Genomic DNA, 21,691 nt, shown 5'->3' on the forward strand with positions numbered 1-21,691 from the left:
TATATATATATATAAAATGCAATATATAATAGCGATTATAGCCTTTGTGGGTGGATGTGCATTGTAAAATGTTGTTTTGTTTAACTGGCAATGGGGATCATGAGTGAACAGCGGATGACAATATCCTTGCGCACCACGAATGGTTAAATGTTAGCACTCCAGTAAATGCTGTTGATACCTTCAGTGGCAGCCTTGCATAACTCTAATATAGTTTTCGGAAAACTATGGCAATTTCTGTGAAAAATATACAGCTTATTGTATCCTCAATACTTGAAACTGCCAAGTACTGCACCATAATGCGAGGGGGGAATCGGGCTTTGACATACTGAGCAGCAGTTGAGACTAGCAACTAACTTTTTAGGTATGCCATTGCTATAACCTGCACTTGACTTGTCCAAGGTATTTATTTTGTAGGATCTGCAGAAAAAAAATATGTTTTTTCTTATATGTATTATTCGCACTTTGCAGGAACTTCTATTTTAACATTACATAATTGTGCTGTCCTTTATAAAATACAACTACACACAAGTTAACAGAGAAGGTTGCATATCTGGGCTTGCTCTGCTATGAAAAATGTTCCTGCGGGACAGCATGTTCAATGTATTGTATACAATAAATGTCAAGAGTCTGAATATTTTCTTATTGTATATAATAAGAGTTGTTCTAGTGTCATACGATAAATTGCTATGTGCCTACATTCTTGAATGCAATGAGTTTTAGTTGCTTGCTTTCAGACATATGCATTAGTTAAGGCTTAGCTAATAAATGATGAAAAACTATAGAAATAAATGATTTATAAAGCTGAAGTTAAACTCCACGCTGATATAAAAGGCACAAATGAGTACGGATCTGTTATATTTAACACATAATTAAATGTATTTTAAAGCAGAACTCCAGGTAAAAAATTCTTAACCCTTGCAGTTGGCTATCCTTGCGCTGCAAGGGTTAAGTGCTCGTTTCTATCTAGGTTTAAAAATAAAAAAGTGATACTCATCTGGACCTCTGCGACAGCTTGCTCTTAGACCGGTCCCTGGAGCCTTTCTCCCCTTCTTCTGCAGTGATCTAAGGTCCCTGAGACATCATGTTCTTTACACAGTGCATAGGGCATAAGGACACCAAGGCACAGACCATCACTGCAGCGGAGGAAGAGACAGGCAGGAGGTAGTGCTGTCACAGTCGGCCGGCTCAGAGGATCAGGTGAGTATAACTTTGTTATTTTTATACCCAGGCGCTGAACTCTTGCCGTATGGGGTAGTCCCACTGCAAGGGTTAAATTGTTTTTTTATTCAGAGTTGTTCTTTTAATGCAAGCAGTGTAAGTACCTGAATATAAGTAAGGATTCTGTATATAAATATTCACAGAGCGAAATCTCTGTGCTCCCCAGCTCCATCTAATGGCCATAATGTGTTCAGCATCTCATTCACTCTGCGCATGTTTTATAGATAGACCCTTTAATATCAGCCTCTTACAGTTTACTCTACAGGAGAGCTCAGAGAGGGGAAGGGAGAAGCAGCACAAGGAACAAGTCAGATGTGCTGCAGTGCAAGAAGCATACAAATAGGAGAAGAAAGCAGAGTGATAGAGAAATGAGCTCCTAAATGTGCTGCTTCTACTTTCACTGACTAGTAATAGGGAAGAGACCTATGAGTGACAGTGAAATTTTTCCTGGATATGGACTTTACATTTTTTTACTACATGGGCCTAAAAAAATGTCAAGTCTACGGGTTCACACTATTTCCTGTTCAGGCTCTGCTGACCATTTTTTCCAGCGCAGCCCGAACGCATGACAAGGCAATTTGCCTTGTTATGGGTGGGCACAGTTCACATTACTGTGTTCCAGTGGTGTGCACTTGCTGTACTTTTTTTTAAGTGCACTGCAGTGAGAAGCGGTACAACTGCATCACAGTATGGTGAGCCCATAGAACCTAATGAAATGTCACTTTTAATGAAGTTCTAAAAAAAACAACCCAGTGCGATACGGCTTGATCGAGTGCATCAGCACTGTCCGGGCACACGTACACCAGCTGCCGTGCGGTTGAGCGTGGCTGTTGGTGTGAGCACGCCCTAAGTGTTTTCAAATAACTAAAAGTAAAAATTGTAACTTTATACCCCTGTCAAAAAGCTGGTGGCTGTACATTCCTGTAAAAGTTTGAGCCATATCAGCTTAGTAACTAAGGCAAAACTATGTTCATTTTAAATACCTAGTTATGTGAAAGAGACATGATAAAACAGAATTTTATTCTTGCACATGTTTGAATTATCAAAGTGAACACAACTTTACTTTTTCACTAAGCTTAGTGAACCATAACTTTGCTAAGTGGAGAGTTTCTTCTGCTGTAAACCAACCTCCACTGACTCATATCAAGCATGCCCATATTTTGGTGTCTTATAACCAGATACCTCCATGCATGTTCCAGGTCAGTGACTTGGCAAGGAGTGAAAGAAGAATAAAGATGAAAGTCTTGGGGAATGTATTTTACACAACAGGTGGTTAGCAGTGGTAGCTTACATATTTCTGTCCTGACAAGATACCTTTTAAGGAATGGGATGTCTGTACAAAAAAGCAGCATCAAGGTTGTTTGAGCCGAACTCAACCATCTAGCTGTTTGTTTGGGTATGTTTAAGTGTCTTTGAGTTAAGCCAGGAGTAAAGATAAAGTGATTATGCAAATTATTTGGAGGTACAAGGTATTTTATGGTCAATCCATTGTTAAATGGCTTCTTTTTTTATCACTAAGCCTTAGCTACAAGGCATACAATTTGGGTTTGGGTCGACCATGAGTTGTTTGCAGTTCAGGAAAACAGCAAACGAATGTGTTCAATGCTATAGCAACCTACCAATCTTGTACTTCCTGGCCTTTGATCTGTAGTCAGTTGGCTTACAAGGGCCAAATAATAGGGCTTTTCTTATGTGCCTGCCCCTCCCTATAATTGTCAGGGTTCCCAGCAGCCTTTTGTCAGTGTGTTTGGAGAGTTGAAGCATATAGACAGAACTCAAAGCGTGTTTGCTAGGAGAGATTGTTGCTGTTGAAAAGTGCTAACCTGTGCTATATACAGTGCTATAACATATTTATTGTGCTACATTGTTGCAGTGAATAGCAGTGTGGTGGGCTACATAGTCTGTATACTACCCCCCCCCATGTTCACTGTTCCGTACTGCAATACATAACTGTGAATTGCAGTGTGTTGGGGGTTCCACAGTATTGTGTAACCACCTCTGTGCTCACAGTGCACAGAGCCAACAATCTACCTTTCTGTGTGTCCTCAACAAAGTGGGCTGCTGTTTAGCTGCTTTTTTTAATAGGGGTTATATTTTTCTTTTATTTCATGTTTTCATTTACTTCAGTTAGGTTAAAAAAAAGCAAAATATAATGTTGGGGTAAATGGGTCTATTTATAACCTATTGGCAGAGCCATTCACGCGGAGAATAAAAACATTCATTATTGTGTCTATTTGCAAAGAATGAATTTTCAGAAAGATTAGTAGGGCAAATGGCCCTTTGAATTGGTTGTAAACAAATCCTTTAGTGATTTAGGGTTGGGGTTTAGGGTTTAATGTTTTAGTATTGTGGTTGAGTGTTTTAGGTTTTATTTCTTTGAAGGATGTACTGTATTTATTATTAAATATAATTTTGCTAGGATCTTTTATGGGGTCTATTCACAAAGCTGCCGAAGGATCTAGCCGTAGCTTCGGCCGATCCTTCGGCTAGCTTCGGCGCAAGGACCGCTTCGGTTCAGTAGAACCGAAGGGGTGCTGTACGGGAAAATTTCCATTGAAAAGCATTGGTACATTACTACTGGCTATTTCAATTTGCAATAGCCAATAGTAAACTAGCATTGTACCCGCCCTCTGCTGCAGTTCCATCAGGTCCATCAATGGACCTGCTTTTCAATGGGAAAATTTCTTTTTTTTTTTAATATTCTGACATCGCTCCGTGTCAGAATGAAGAAAAAAAAAGACACATCAGTGTTTCTATCCTGGGTGGCCGGGAGCGGGAGGTTCCCAGAGCGCCTGGGAGAGTTTTTCTTTTCTTTTCTTTTTTTTGATGGCAGCAGAGCCGCCGGACAATAGGAAACTATTGGGCGGAGCAGAACAGCCGAGCCAAATGCCGCTCAGCGGCATTCGGCTATTCACTCACTGCTGTTCGGCATCTTTAAGAATAGGCCGAACAGCAGCGAGTAACCTGCCGGAGGTTCGGCTTAGCCGATCCAGATGTTGGATCGGCTGAGTCGAACTCCTTCTGCACTTCGGGTCGGCCGAACATGCTGAGCATGTTCAGCCGACCCGAAGCCACGCGAAGCAAGCCGATGTACGGCTGATTTCAGCCGATGTATGGCTGAAATCAGCCGTACCAGCCTGAAGTGAATAGCCGAACAGTGTTCGGCTCACTTCACTTCAGGTCGGTCATTCACTCGGCTGCCTACGGGAGCTTAGTGAATAGACCCGTATGTGCTTTTTTTTCTGGATCAACAGCATGAACTTGTTTCTGACACAGGCAGTAAGTTGGGACTTGTTTTATATTTACTTTTAAGAGGCATTGCAAAAAAAAAGTGAAAGAAATCTACTGTAATCCAGAAAATATTGCATCTATGCTAATTCAGAAATCTTAATCATTTTAAGGTAATTGCTGGTCAGTGTATATACCTCTGTTACATTGCTGGTTAATTAGAATACCTTAGTTACATTGCTGGTCAGTGTATATACCTCCGTTACATTACTGGTCAGTGTGAATACCTCAGTTACATTGCTGGTCAGTGTATATACTTCCGTTACATTGGCAGTCAGTGTAAGGCCTCCTAACTAATTCTCTCCTCGCTCTCTCTCCTGACTGTCTTTCGTTCTCTCTCCTGCCTGTCTCTCCTTGCTCTCCCTCTTGGCCATCTCTACTCTCTCTCAACTGGCTGTCTCTCCTCACACTGTCTCTCTTGGCCATCTCTCCTCACCCTCTCTCCTGGCTGTCCTCCTCTCTCCCCTGGCTGTCTTTCCTCGCTCTCTCTCTCCTGGCTGTCTTTCCTCGCTCTCTCTCTCCTGGCTGTCTCTCCTTGCTCTCTCTTGGCTGTCTCTCCTCGTTCTCTCCTGGCTGTCTCCCCTCGCTCTCTCCTGGCTGTCTCCCCTCGCTCTCTCCTGGCTGTCTCTCCTAGCTATCTCTCCTGGCTCTCTCTCTTTGCTCTCTCTCCTGTTTCTCCTCACTCTCCTGGCTGCCTCTCCTCTCTCTCTCTCTTCTGTATATTCTCCAAAAACAACTGCCACTTTGTGCTAGAGTGTTTGGGTTTCGATTGAAGAAAACCCTAACACACACACTACTCATGTAATAAACTCACTGTTTTCATAGTATGTCTACTCACTGCTTCTTACTACACATGCTAAAAGATCATACTGGTTATACTACATGTTTAACCCAGGAACTGCTTTTATAAACATGTACACACTGTGACATACTGCATGTGCACTACATTCACTGATCATAGAATATGGGTATACACTCAGGGTTAGGACAAAAGGGAGGGGGGCAAAAGGGGCAGCTGCGAGTGAATTATTTTTTGACTTAATGAAACCTATTTCATTGTATTTCTTGTCTCGAAAAAACACTGACTCGTGTGTAATAAACCGGGGTGGGAGATGGTAATTTGGTACAGTTTGGCATCAACTGGATGACATAAAGCTATGCTCACCTGTTCTTGAGTCTTAGTTTAGGTCCTTCTGGACATGCTGCTGAGTGGATGGATTGCTTCCCTGGTGCAGTTTCAAAGCTGCCAAGCTTCTGGTCATAACATTCAGCCCTCCCAATAAATATGCTTCTAAAAAGAAAAACAAGGCAAACATTACCCAAGACACCTTCTCAGTTTAGTAGATAGATTGCGGCTTATTTGATTAAATAGCATAGAGCAATATTTAATAGCAATCAATTTGATCAAACCTTTTATCAGTTTAAAACAAACAAAGCGATAAAATATGATTGCCGTAATAATAATAAAGACTATTACTGTGGATGTTAACACTCTTCATAGTGCTCTTTGGCGTAAAAAGAATATAAACACATCCATGTTGGTTGCCAAAAAATAACAGCTATATATAGTATATTTTAGTTGATAAAATGATTATTGGGAATTGGGGATTTTTTTGTAAATGTCTGAACAGTGAGAATGTCTAAAGGCTTCTCTGTAGTGGTATGTGTTCAACTTTGTATGACTGGGATAAAAGTGCCTATTTTAACTGGAACCTCAGGAAAACAACTAAATACACAGTTCACGTACTGTATATACAGTAAATCAACTGTTTTACCTGATTTTAACGGTTCAGCCAGATTTGTGATCCAGGCTCCCTGCCAGACAGCATGGTCATGTTGCTGACCTTACATTTCTATCATGCAGCTGAGCAATAGAGCTTGGTCACTAACTTTACACCAGCCTGTGACTGGATGATGAAGGAGAAGCAGTGCACTGATAAGGTCATCACTCTGCCTCCTTCACCGGTAAACATTTTCAAAATTACCTTTAGTCTTGCACAGATTTACAAGCTCCTTCCCTGTACTGCAATGCATAGCCTGATTTCACTGCACACTTTGAGCTTTTGGCAGTCTGCATTAGAAGCTGCAGCAAGTCAGATACAGCCCACCTCATTTACTGGGTGGAGGACATCCACCATCATCTAGCTTTCCTCCCCAGCCTGACTGTCCCTGGTCCGCCCCTTTCATTTAATAGATTTCAGTTCTTTCAGTCGTAGAGACTCAGCATCACATGTAAGTGCTAGCCTAGGTGGTCGGCATGCAAATACAGTCTGCCTAGTAATGGTCACTGCTCCAGACTGAAACCCACCTATCAAAGCATTTTGATATTTGCATAATTCCTCCCAAGAGCCAGCCCACTGCTTGCATCAGGGCTGATGGTTCTTGAGAGGTGTACTAAGACAGGACGTTGTGATGTTTTCAGAAAGCTATGTACAGCACCCTGCCGAATCTTCTCACCAGCCATAATCTGCCTGCATTGCATAGAGAGGCAAAGAGACTCAATAATGAATTCACTGAATCTAAAAAAATATACAGTATGTAATGAAAATGGAGGTTTTCCTAAAGGTTTTATTTAAAAACCCCATTAGTATGTTGAAGTTGGGGGAAGGAGGAACCCAGGAAGGCGAAATATATCAGCATAAACTTCAGCTTTAATTGTTTTGAATGAATACATGCCTTTTTTGGTGTTTTATAACTGTCTGGGCTTCTGCTTTAATATTATAGCTACACTTAGTTAAGACTCTGTTTGACATATTTGGTCTATAGTCATATTAATTAGCAATCCTGCTATGAGCTCAGCTTGCATATTTGAAAAGATTTAAATTCCATACATGACAGGAATAAAGTCATTTAAATCTCATGCAGGTGTCTAAAAGACATTTTTACTTAAATGTGCAGCCGAACAACATTTTTCAACTTAAAATTAGAAGAATGCAATTGATCAGTCAACAGCTTATGTATTTTGGCCCTTGAATGTCAACCAATGTGTACTCTGAAACATACCTCACATATCTGTAACTATACCAGGTCTGAGATTGCATGTATGGAAGCACAGTAATATTGTTGATATATTTACACAGAGAGCTAATTGTGGGTATATTATTAACATTTAAAAATATTTGCAGTCATTTGACAGTCATCCATAAGAAGGGCCATTTATCTATTGGTTGAACAGCCAATATTCAAAAGCTTTGCCATTTCTTATTTGGAAAAAGGAATAGTTGTTAGATGACTATGGGGCCCAAATGTAAAGTAGCGGTATGGCCTTACCACTGCTTAAAAAAAAACTGAGAGGCAAAGTCACATTTAAATGAATGAATGGGAAAAGGCTGGGAGGAGGAGAGGCCGGTCACTCTGCGTGTCAAAGTCATGTGATCAGCCTCTCCTCCAATCACAGAGTGATCTGCCTGGGTTTTGTGAGTACCTGAGGCCTTGTCTCTTACCTTGTGTTGCCCCACTGGCATGTGATCACAACACGTATGATTCTAGACACTGGTGGTGGGGCAGTCCTGCTGTAATGGGTGCCCCCAGCTCACAATCTACTAATTCTGCAATGCATATGAATGTGTGTGCATTCCCCCAAAACTTTTTCCCTGCTCGTCACTGGCTAGCACTTCTTAAACAAGCCTAAACCATACTTTTCTACCGTGTTAAACTAATCATGGAAAACAGATGGCCAAAACACTGGCATAGTTTGAATAACCAAGCTACTTTAAAATGAAAGTGTATCTAAACCAGGGCTCAAAATTTCAAGTCCTGAGCTACTAGCCAGGCCTTAAGAGTTACTCGCCACCAGTTGCACCCTAAAACAAAAATGTAATACATTGTAGCTTACTAGATCTTAGATGTGGCGGTGTAGTGGCTGCATTCCATTTTTCAGGTTTTCATTTTGTATTTAGTTTCCGTTCCTTCCCTTGATTTTAGTGATCTTGCCAGTAACAAACTTTCTGTCAAGGGTGGCCCTCATTTACTGTACTGTATCTGTGGTGGGGTAGGGTTGTCACCCTCCGGACAGGAAGTGTGTTAAGCCTACAGAACCCCTCCAGCTTTTGCCTTCCCCATAACATAGCGGGAGATGTTTAGTCATTCACAGAGGTGAATTAGATTAAGGGTAACCCTGTTTAAAGTGATATTAAATTCAAAAGGCATTTAAGCTATTTCAAATGCTGATTAAATCATTTACAATGGATGTTGCTCCCTGATATTGAAAAGTTTTAGTTTCCTGTAGAATCAGTCGGTCCTCTTAGTACTAGTCCTGCCATCCTGTTTTAGGGTGGCTCCTTTCCCTTGTAGAGTCCTTTGGAGCCACCTTTGGGTGTGTGTGTGCTAGTAAGCGGTGTGTGTCTCCATAAACACACAGGCACAGTTGGACAAGCCACTCCCCTGCTCCCAGCTCCTCTTTCCTCCTTCCTCCAAGCTAGTAGATGGATAGCTGCTGGAGACTGATCTATGATCTTGTACTGGACAGGAAGTTCAGGAAAGCCAAGCTGAGAGAGTTGGAGTCAACTGTTTGGAACCATGATCACTGTAAGTGTTTGGGCAAAAATGTAAAGAAATATTTTGCTGGGTTATTTATATTTGTTTGATCTGGATTTATTATACAAACAAAACTTTGAGAGTTTAATACTACTTTAAGATAACACTGCTAAGCGCACAAACAAATATAAACAAATATCAAACAAATATACAAAAACGCTTTTAAAACCATATATTTACCAGACCAAAAAGGCAGCAAATAAAATAAGTTAATTGTTAGTGTTTACATACCCTTTAATGTAGAAGACATTCTAATAAACTAGCAATATACAGTTGTTTGAATTTGTAGACAAAGCTAGCTAGATGTAAATCATGTTATCAATAAATAGTAATGTTTCAAAAAATGTTATTTCTCTATGATTTGTAGTTATATAAAAGTATATACATAGGATCAACCATCTGTGTTTCTCTCCCCTTATTTATTTTCTGACATCAATAGCTATCTGTATTTTAGAGAACTACAATTGAACCCAGCCATGTTTGCCTTTATAGAATTATATATTGAACACTAGGAAACCCTGACTTGCAGTAAGATTTAGTAAATCATGTCAGCTGTGCTATACGTGCTTTGGATATCAGTGGAGGCAGTTTCTGTATCAGCTGGAATGTTGTTTATTTCTGACATAAAGCAATGTCACTTTCCATGATCAAGAAGGATGTGGCCATAATAAAACAATTTATCAGCGTATACACTGCCCTTTAATGTACAGTGACTTTCTCCTTGGGCTATGTCATGTAACACAGCTGTAACTGTCAGCACAGTTATCAGTATGTCAGTTTTTTTGTTATTATCTATGTTATTGTACTACACCTTTGCTATATTTCTTACATGTGTTATCTTTGAGAACTATAGATCACATGTTGTAAAGATAGCCAAAATGCTTTGCAAAGTTCCAGCACATACCGATCTGATATGACATTACTGGAGATTCATTAATTACTGTACAAAATCATATTTTAAAATATGAGGCGAGGTTACATGGGATCTCTCTCTACTGGAGAGAGAGAGAAAGAAAGAGAGAATATATATACTGTATATATATTGTGGCAGTGTAAGCCAATGCCACGGTGTAGGATGGCGACTTTGGCACCCAGGACTCTCAGCCAGAGGGGCTGAGAGAGTCCAGAATGTAAAGCATGTTGTAAGGAAGAACCTAGCTTTTCAGGTCCGTCCAGGTTTTCCTATTTGTAGCTGGGATCTGGAGCTCTGGAGATTTCGTAGAGCTCTGGGTGGGATGAGATCTCCAGTCCTGGGGCCAGGTGTTGCCAATGACCAGCTTGGGCTGATCAGGTGGCTGAGAGCAGCCTCATTAGGAAGCCAGCCCAGTGCTCAGGGGAGTGTTGGAGTTGTGTGTGTGCAGGGAGCACACGGACACAGACCACCTCGGGTGCGTGCTGGACGCACACGGAACAGCCAGAGGTGGCTGGGAGCAGTCAGGAAGGTCGTTGATCCCAGGGACCTGTCGGACGCACTGCTGGGAGAGCAGAGCGAATGCCCACGAGGGGAGAGGTCAGGAAGGTCGGTGACCCTAGGACCTGCGGTACAGACTGCTAAGAGAGCAGAGTGAGGGCTAATGAGGGGTGAGCAGTGTGAGAGTCTTGAAGCTGTGGAAAGCTACAGAGCAATATAAAGGACTTCAACCACTGTGTGGTCATTTTTGCTATGTGCTTTGGGTCATTGTCATGTTGGAAGGTAAACCTTCTTCCTATTGACAACTTTCTGGCAGAGGGCAGCAGATTTTCCTCAAGAATATGACAGTATTTTGCCCCATCCAATTTTATTCTATCCTGACAAGTGCTCCAGTCCCTGCTGCAGAGAAACACCCCCAACGCAGGATATTACCTCCTCCATGCTTTACTGTAGGAATGGTGTTATTTGGATGGTGAGCTGTATTGGATTTCCACCAGACATATCGTTTGGTGTTGAGGCCAAACAATACAATTTTAGTCTCATCTGACCATAACACCTTTTTCCATGTGGCCTCAGAATCTTCAAGGTGCGATTTGGCAAAGCTCAGTCGTGACTGCATGTGGCCTTTCTTGAGGAGTGTCTTTTTTCCCATACATGCCACATTTGTGGAGAATTTATGATATTATTGTCACATGCACACAATTACCACTCTTTGTCATAAATTCCTGCAACTGCTTCAGAGTTGCTGTAGGCCTCTTGGTAGCCTCTCTGACCAGTTTCCTCCTGGCTCTTTCATCCAGGTTGGAGCGACATCCTGATCCATGGAGGGGGAGTGTTGTACCAAATACCTTCCACTTCTTAATAAAATACTTCACTTTACTTCTAGGCATTGATAAAGCCTTTGAATCTTTTTTGTATCCATCTCCTGACTTGTGCCTGTCCAAAACTTTATCCGGAGATCTTTTGACAGTGCCTCGCCACCCATAGTTGATTGTGTTTGCTTCAGTTGCACTACCAGTGACTGAAATGCTCCAGGAAAGCTTTTTTCATGCTGAGCTAATCACAATGACCACAGCTGATCACAGTTGAAAGTCAAATGGCTTTGTGTGCCATTGAGAAGGTGATTAGGTACACCTGATTGGGTTTATAAGTCATTTTTAAGAGGGGGTGATCCTTTTTCCAACTCAGCGATTCTGTTTTTGAATTTTTTTTCCTGACATGTTGGTGTTATATCTTTTACTTGGATGTTATATGTTGCACAGTAAATACAGCTGGATAAAACAGATGATCTGTCTGTCTTTATTTCAGGCTGCAAAGCAACAAAATGTGATCATTTTAAAGGGGGTGATTCTTTTCCATACCCACTGTACATACTAATTGATGCACTCCATTATTTTCTAGCAGTAGCAGTAGAAGGTAGCTACAATTTAGTAATTGTTTTGGTATACAGAGAAATGATAGTAGTAATATCTAGCCATATCTTTCACAGCTTCAGGCATATCCGTATCCGCTGCATGGCATTCCCTAGATATTTTTGAGGAAGTCTGCGAAGGGCCAAAGATTGACGTTAATTCATATCATGGGGATTGGTATTGCATGGGTTTGAAGCCCACTTACCAAGCTCACAGCGGCTCAGCTGCACAACAATAGTTAGTCACTGCACTTACTGCTGCTGTGTGCACTCCAGAATCATGCTCCTGCACATAGTCTCTGCTCTGACAACTATCTTCCCACAAACCTGTGCTGGGAGCTGCAATGAGAACATGATGTAGTGGTCTTGGAGGGGTAGCTGCAGCAGTCAGTGGCAAAATGAAGAATTATACACACCTGTAAGTGTCGGTTTATGGTTCCTGTAACTTGGCCAAAAAAAAGGGGACAACTGTGTGATGACAGGGTTGCTTTAAACCATTTTGCTCCAGAGGAGTTGTCATTTTTCTGTTATAGATTAAGGAAAAAATGCAAACAAAAACAGGCTGCTATGGGCAACAAATAAAATTCCTTTTCCCTACTTTTGTGGTCAACAAAAACCATCCTCCTCTGAGCTACTGTCTTTGGAAAAAAAGAGCACAATTTGTACTGAAGGATTAGAGGCAATCGAAAGGACATTGAAATTTACATTCATCCCATGCCATGGTCAATCTTCTTAAACAGCATAATTCATTATGATTTCCATGCTACAGAAATGTAGTACTGACTGAAATTACACTTAAGTATTTATGAGGCATTACATACCAAGCCCACTGAAGTGCTGGGTAAACAGAAACTAGCTAATTCCTTAATGGTCTAAATCAACCAAGAAGTCCTTGGTCTTTAAACAATTTGTAAGGTTTTTTTGTCTTTCTCTGGTTGATGTTAGTTTTGTAGGACCATTATAGTAAATTACATGTAATCTCTGGTCAATGGTGAAATAGAAACGGGTATTAATGGCTCTACTGTTGGGAAAGAAGATTAATTCTGCCTGAATGCATACTAAGGCATGAATTAGTTTAAAAAAATGGAGCAAAGCCAATAAGTACAAAAGTGTAGCTGTTGCCCTTAGCAGCCATCAGGCTTCACCTTCAATTCTCTAGGAAGATTTTACAAGTCATCTACTTACTACAGGTTGAAGGATCAATTCTCTAATTCATTATTCATGTAGTATTTTCATTGGTTTTTGGCTGTATAAAGGCTGTAGTTGGGGTACTATGGGTTTAATACATGTATCATGCTTTGAATAATAACATGCTCCAATATTGTTTTCTAAAAGTCAAGTCACCAAATTTATCAGAAATGTTTTTAACCCGGGCAAGGTTTTTTTTTTATGTCTGTGTCCCTGCTGGGAAGAATTACTCCCTCTGTTTGTACTGGTGACTAATGTAATCAAGACTAAGTGAGTGATTTACTAACCTAAACACACGCACCAGGTGCGTGTGATTTTCACACAGCAAAACGTATTTATCAACCAAAAAGTCTCTAAAAGCATATTTCCACTAATGCCATATATGGAAAAATCATGCACATGATGCATATATAATGCTGCTTCACAGTTTAGACAAAAATGGTTAGCTCATGCATTTACATTCCTGCATTCATCAACGCAAGCAACACAACATAGAGCTAATTTACACAACATCACCTTGCAATTCATGCTTGGCTTTGCACCCAGCACCTGCTGGGTGTGTACACACTACAAAGGGGTTTAGATTCCACCTATAGATCATGCTGGGAGGGAACACACTACAGAGGTGTATACATGTTCGTGGTGTGTTTATAAGGTTAGTAAATCAACCCCTAAAAATAAGAGAATCTTAAACTTTAGCTATATCTTTAAAATAACATCAAACACACCTTTAGAAATGTTTCGTAATGACAACCTACAAACACATACTTCTAGATAATTGCAGGCATACCTCATGTCTCCTTTCTTCAACAGTCTTCTGGCAGTGGTCTTGTTAACTAAGGCCAGGTTACTAGCTCTCCCTTTACTTCGTGGAACTCTGGCACATGTGTCCTAACATGTGACCATGCACATCATCTCAGGGAGGAAAATGCCTTTCCCTTAGATCTCATGAGATTACAGATGAGATTTCCCAGCAATGATCTGCTGATGTAATCTTCCCAGGATGCAATGCTTTGGCACATTACATCATTTGTGCCAGAAGTGGACCAGGAAGTAGATGAACAAGGGACCAGGAAGTAAATTTAAAACAACTGTGTTTAACTATTGAATGTAAGATGATCTTATATCTGATGTGATTTTTTGTGAAAGGGGGTAAAGATCCACTTTAACTACCTCCGGGCCGGCCGTAGTAAAAAAACGGCTGGCCAGGAGCTCTCTCGATCTGAGCAGGCGTCTCTAGACGTCCGCTCAGACACGCCCCCTTGCGCGCGCCGTCGGGAAATGGCCGGTATTAACTGGCTAAGAAAACAATATTCCTTTCTTTGTAGAGCTTTCCGCTAACTTTCTTAATGTCTATGGGACACGAAGGGAAGGGAAATATACAGATGACAAAAAAAAAACAAGCCTGATGGGGTATTACCGTATATACTCGAGTATAAGCCGAGGTACCTAATTTTACCAAAAAAAAACTGGGAGTTCTCTATCCAAAACAAAAAAGAAAGTTTTGGCATTGAATATACCTGACTTTTTCATTTAAAAAAATTATAATTGCACACCTATGCAACATTCATAAGAAATTTATGGTAGCTATGCTGGAAATAGTTTTTCTGAACACATTGTGCAGATTGTTATACTAGGTTCAGTATTTCTACATAAAGTTGCAACCAAACAAACACTGCTTCTATCCACCTTCCAACAGCTAATTCTATACCCACCTGCAGCATGCATGACATTTAATATAGTAATTATTACTAGAGGTGCACCGAAATTAAATTTTGAAACCCAAACCAAAAATTTAAAAAATGTCAGACAAAAACCGAAAAAATTTTTTTTCTAACATTTTTAACATTTTCTGTGATTTTTTTTTTCAAAACTTTTATATTTTATTTATTTTTTAATAAATATTAGGGCTGGTAATGATTAAAATTTTCGTGTTCGATTAATCGAAATATTTTGAATCGATTTAATTTTGATAACTGAGCCACTTGGGGAAGGAGTCCAGTGACGTAGATGTCCGTGACGTCACCGGATCGCCGACGGGACTCCCGGAAGCCGGCGGAGGGGTGAGTGTTTTCATTAGCAATCAAAATAATTTTAATCGATCAAAAAGTTTAACGATTAATCGAGAAATTAATCTTTAATTTCCACAGCCCTAATAAAAATATATATATTTTTTAAACTTTACTCTCGGGAGCTCTGGGGAAATATCAGGGGTCTAAACAGAGCCCTGATATTTCCCTTTTAAAATAGACACAGAGTCCTCAATCTCTTTTTTTGCAGCCCTTGTTATAAATGAACAGGAATCCTCTATACTGAGTGTTCCTGTTCAATCAAAACTTGTGGAAATAATATGTTTACAATACCCACAATCATGAATGAACAGGAAGTGTTTAAGTTAATGACGGGGTGACAGTAACCACATCTGTAAGTGGCAATCCACATGTAATCGTACATGGTGCAAATACATGCAGTAATGCTAAATCTCATCTGATTTTTTTTCTAAATTATAATAGTTCCAAAAGTAAAAATCTGAAGCTAAGCATAAATCAACAAAAAAAAGTAAATATGATTAGCAATAACACAGTATGTGTAAATTCTTCCTATTGTAATATTTTTTTTCCTGTGATAAACATATAAGTACACCTGCGCTGTTGTAATATTCCCAGAGACATTTTTTGCAGAAAGAAAAAATGCTGAGGTCATGATAAATTGGTGGATTGTGTACAAAATAGATTTCCCTTCATTTTTGTTTTTTAACTTGAAAGTATGTTAAAAAAGTAAGTCGCTCTCTGTATTTATACTGCTGACCACTGTCAGAAGGACTGAAAATGAGAGAACATTTTGAGTTGTTACTCCAACAGAAATCTTTTAATGGGAACACTTGTTTAAGTGACAATATGAAAATATGTAATACACTAAAAAACAATAAAATACAAATTACCGTAATGGTGTGATCATTTTTGAATTGTTTGAATCAGCCTGTATTTATATCACAGAAGAAGACCCTCTGGCTTACTCTAGTAGTTAGAATATTTCTAGATTGGTGGATGATTACTGGAATTGCAGACCAAATGGGACATCCAGGATCATTGGAACTCATAAACCAATGTGTACTGCTTTTACACATATCAAGAAAAGACATACTGTACATGTTCCTAGGTCTTCAAATGACACTAAACTCAGGAGGAAAATCTTAAAAATGCATTCAAGTACTGTAACTATTAACAAAAATGTATCTCATTTGTGTATCATTCAGCTGTAGATCCTCATCTCTGAATTGGTGCTGACACTGTCCTTCCTTCTGGAGGGTCGCTACTTTTGTTCCCCATGGTCCCTGTGTGTGTTCTAAAGTAGCCACCGCTCCAACTATAATCTCACATTTACTTTACTAATTTGTATTGAGATTGTAGTTACGAGAGCAAACTTGGAGCGGTGGCTACTTTACAATACACACAGGGACCACAGGGAACAAAAGTGTCCACCCTCTAGAAGGAAGGACAGTGTCATCATGAATTCAGAGATGATTTGAGGAGTGATACACAAAGAAGCTAAATTTTTGTTATTCAAGGAGAACTATGAGGTCAGTGCTTTTCACTCACCTCATAGTTCTAGCCGACCTGTGACAATGAGACTGTCACAGGTCGGCTCAGTAAATCAGAATGCATTTTTAAGATTTATCTCCTGAGTTTAGTGTCACTTTAATCCTGCCCAAGAAATTCACTTACATATGGTTTGATTTATAAAAGTGAATAAGCATTTCATGAGACTGGTTATCCTTTTTGGCAGCTGCAAGTGCCTTGGTTATGCCAGAGTGCAACAATCCTTCAGCTTGCTATAACCATTTCAGATATAATTTTCAGCACTTTCTTGTTAACAGTAATCTCCACTTGTTTAATTTCATGCACACCTCAAGTAACACAGGTGTTTCCTCCTACCAAATGTGTTTTGGCAGCTGTCCTGTCAGAATTTAACTCCTCACAGGTTCTTAAATGAAAGCTGTCAGATAGGACATGGTGACATTGAAGCGCAACAGACCTAACGTTAGAGAGGTCATGACAAATTCATCAGCAAGCAGCTTAGAGAACACAGGCGGGAGACGTCACTGTACTAATTGCTTTCACTCCTTTTAGATGAATAATATGTAAAAACATAAAAATCTAACCCTGTCTTAACTAATAGTCAAACGCAAGGCAAATGTAAAATCCTCAACACCATTATAAATCTTGAAGACAGCTTCAGACTGTTCCTCCTGTGGCAAACACCTTAGATATAGAATATGTCCATCCAAAAATAGTTTAAAAATTCCAGGAAAAAGTCCCAGGAATAAAAAAAAGGGAACTTCTACCAAAGCAAAGCAGCCCGTGCTTTTAATGTGTTAACTCCATATCCAAAGTATTAGCACATACCAGAGTTTCTTAATAGGGTTAAGGTGGTGGCCAATCCATGTGTGAAAATGATGTCTCATGCTCCCTGAACCATTCTTTTACAATTTGAGCCTGATGAATCCTGGCATTACCATCTTGGAAGATGCTCGTGCTATCAGGAAAGAAAAAGTTAATTGATGGAAAAACCTGGTCATTCAGTATATTCAGGTAGGCAGCTGACCGCAATTTTTGGCCACATAATGTTGCTGAACCTAGACTTGACCAACCGAAGCAAGCCCAGATCATAACACTGCCAAAATCCAAGTAGTGACTTTTTTTGTGGCCAGGTAGTGTACTTTATTTATTTTTTGATAGAGTAGAGAATGGTTAAAACTAGGGTGGCACAGATACCAAGTACCGATACTTTTCCAGCTCCAAGACTAGACTAGAGAAAAAATTAATAGTTAGGAGTCAGCTGTCATTTGTAAGGAGCACACGGAGCTCCTGGGATTTGTGCATCTCTGTTTTAATGTATGATTCGTTTTGTATACAGTATATACAGTATATATTAGGGATGCACAGATACCATTTTTTCCAGACCAAGTACAAGTACTGATAGTTGTCTAAATACTCCCAGATACCAACTACTGTTTTTCTAAATCAATACAGACTAATGATTTCAGAACAGTGGTGGAGCGCCAGAGCTAGGTCCCAGCAGCAACTGCTGCAACCCTGGTAGTTCTCGTGAAAATGCCAAGTATCAGCACTGGTATCTGAACTGGTATTTGCGCATCCCCAGTTAAAATCTGTACTTTTTTGCTGTCTGTGTCACATTGGGTAGAATTCCCTTGACTTTCTTTTCAGTACACACAGCAGGAAGTGGGAGAAAATGAGGCTGATTTACTAAAGACGTTGAGACAAATTGCGTGAATATTCACTTATGTTATCCAATCATGTCAAAAGCTTCTGACTATGATTGGGTATACAATGTGAGTATGGATTTGCTTTGCACATAATTAGATAACTAAAGTAAATATTCAAAAAAATATTTCATTGAAGATTCTCAACTTCTTTAGTAAAAAAGCCTTAATCACTACAAAGTGAGGAAACGTTTTTTATACAGCTACTGTATCACTGTAAAACATGTTTCCATTAAAGGCTTACCCTTCTGTTGCCAACTGACATGTTTTGGCTTTGGATACACTTTACATATACCTGTATATGTGGAAAATTTACATACCCTGTATTATATCAAGAGAGAAGGCACTTCCTGTTTCCTGTCAGGGGTAATGAAGGATTCTTACACACCTACATCTTTAGATACTCATTGGGTATGCACTGCCCACCTCTCTGCTCTCCTGTTACCAGGCCTTTAAAATAATATTAAAGTCAAAAGGTTTTTCAGCTATTTTAAATGCTGATTAAATCACTTACAATGGATGCTGCTCCTTCATTCTAACAGTTTTAGCTTTTGTAGAATCCGCTGGTGCCCTGAGCACTGGCTATAAAATCCTGTTTTAGGGTGGCTTCTTTCTCTTACAGGGTCCTTTGGAGTCACTCCTGTGTGTGCTACTATACGGTGTGTATCTCCATAAACACACAATGAAGTAACAGGCTGTCACCAGCACACTGAAGATATGTCAAAGCAAACGTCCTTTTATTGACGCATAATGCCACATAGATGGCAATTTTCTGGGGCCACGCAGGGTCCCTTCATCAGACTCAGTATGGAGTGTGATGTTATACCTTTGCAGACTTTTCCATAAACACACAGGCACAGAAAGAAAAGCCAGCCCCCTCCTACCTGCTCAAAATTAGTACATTGATGGCTGCTGGAGACTGCTCTGTCCTTTGTGATCTTGTACTGGGCCGGAAGTTCAGGGAAGCTGAGCTCAGAGAGTTGGAGACAGCTGTTTGGAAACATGATGACTAAGTGCTTGGTTGAAAATCTAAAGAAATACTTTGCTGGGCAATCTATATGTGTTTGATCTGCATTCATTATTGAAAAAAAGTTTAAGGGTTCATCACTACTTTAAGTAACTTTTGGGCCATATACAGAAGATACCCTTTGATAACTGAAATCTAACACCTGATTGCTGCAACAGTCATTTCTTCCTTTTCATTCTCTTTTTTTTGTAAGATAAAAGCAATATTTATATTTGATTACAAAAGAGAAAAATAAAGTCAACAGGTAAAAACTAGCAGACACACATTTAAACACAAGGCAGACATGCCTAACTGAAGGTTACCCTTTTCATGATAAAATGGAATTCAGTTATGAAAGAATTGCACAAAGATATTTTATACACAGATGTTAAAAGAACAATCTGCTATGTTCAACTGAATGAAAAAAATTAAGTTGTAGGACAAAACAAAACAAAAGGAAGCAACATATTTCCACATGGTATTAATAAAACCAGCCAAACATTACCGTACATAAAAGCACTCTGCTATCATTCTAGCTACTGGGCCGCCCACATGTTTAGCATTGTCATTTCACAGACTGTGGTGTGACCGTTCCAGATTATTAACATACAACTGAATAATAACTGTGCGGAAAAACCATTGAAAGGCTATTACAGTACATGATGTGACGGCCTTTTGACAATGTTGCATTGACTTACAACACACAAATACCGTGCAGACCACACACACATTCACGCTCACGAGACGCCTACTCTGAATACAGCAGGGAAGTGTACAGGCTTGTTAACAAAAACTGCTGAGAACAACAAAGATTTATAATATGGCTGGCCTTAAGTGAACAATGAAACACAGTTTGAAGCTGCCCTTGTCGCACATACTGCACATCCTAATTAATATTTGCATTTCAATTGCATGTGCTTAAGCGACAATAATAATAAATATTTGGCGTAGAACCAAATATCGTATAGTGAGGTAGCATTATTGTCAATGCATTATACCAAATATGGTGTTAGTGTCAGTCACCTCACAAGGAACGCTAAGGAGACAACTTACCAAAAGTTCCTGCACCAACAAACCATTCTTTAGTCAAGATCACCCTCACTCTTCAGCCAGTGGCTAAGAAATATGAAGTGGAGCTTTTGTTTACTCATTAAGGATCCTGGTGGTAGTGCTGCTGTGGTCCAGAACATATTGGGATGCAGCTAGCTATTTTCCAGGTCAAATTCATACAAAATACTTTTAACTGGTGTTGATTTTAGCTTTAACCTGGAATCTCTGGTGAACTATTGAAAGGTGCAAAGGAGCCTTTTAGTGTTTCTCCAGTGACAGGAATTATTGGGAGGGCAGGTAGGTTGCATATAACTCTTCCTTCCCCTCCAAGATCAGCCTGCTTTCCTTCTTAGGTATCTGTCATTGGTATGTAGGGAGGGTATTCCAATGTTGAAGGACATAAATGTTGTTATCAGTATGGTAGAGGGCTGCCTCCTAGCAGCTCTTTTGCCATGGGGATACCAGACAGCATGCCTGGCATGAAGAGGGCAATGTCTACATACGGAGTAATTGCATTTTCAATGTAAAGTTCGACAATCGAGAAATTCACCCTGGAGTATGTGCAGAATAAATGCGACTGGTGTATGTGTGCAAAGGAGCAGTGAATGTAAAAACAGATGTTGGTGGTTAAAACTGGCAAATTTACAAGTGAATCTGACCAGCAAATGAGCTTTGTAAACAGGGTAAATGCCCCTTAGCCAATGTGTGGCTACTTTCTTTTTATTTAATTCTTTATTGACTGAAAAGGCGTCAAAAACAAAAAACATTGTAGGTGATCACAGAGTAAGTATCCAAAGTCTACAGACCTCACAATAAAACGGACTACACCGTATCACATTTACATAACTCAACTTATAAAGTCACATCTGGATAGTCGTAAATCAGCTCAGTACAGTAGTTGGTTCATCAACAGTTTTACAATCCTGTACAATACAGCTCTGCGACTGAGTACTGTTCTCGAGAAAAGCTGTGTCTCATGGTTAAAGGAAAGACAAAAGAAGAAAAGAATGGCAACTTTCTTTCTTGATAAAAAAAACCTCCAATTGCTACATTTTGGAATACAGAGGAGCCATGTACTAACCAATTATGTTGATAGTTGAAGCTTTTCTGATTCCAAACCATTACAGTTTCCCTTTTAAAAGATAACTAAAGCCAGTCTGTAGTCCTCTTTTGGGTCAAAGAAGAACATTTATTAATGTCCTTTTGTGTCCCAAAGTCAGCATATAGGCTACTGCCCACTATATGCTGAGACAGCAGAGCCACGCTACAGCCGGGAAAGACACCCACAATATTGTCGGG

General features: G+C 39.8%; 1 protein-coding gene across 1 annotated transcript in view; it reads right to left on the reverse strand.

Annotated features, from left to right (window-relative positions):
- SHROOM3 (shroom family member 3) overlaps positions 1-21,691 on the reverse strand; it is a 135,111-nt gene that overhangs the window by 50,069 nt on the left and 63,351 nt on the right. Inside the window, exon 2 of the mRNA XM_018576175.1 lies at positions 5,672-5,797. The gene's annotated coding sequence lies outside the window, so the exon portion shown is untranslated. The remainder of the gene's footprint in view (positions 1-5,671; positions 5,798-21,691) is intronic.

Source organism: Nanorana parkeri, unplaced genomic scaffold (assembly GCF_000935625.1).
Source record: "Nanorana parkeri isolate BGI_ZX_2015 unplaced genomic scaffold, ASM93562v1 scaffold59, whole genome shotgun sequence".
NCBI lineage: Eukaryota > Metazoa > Chordata > Amphibia > Anura > Dicroglossidae > Nanorana > Nanorana parkeri.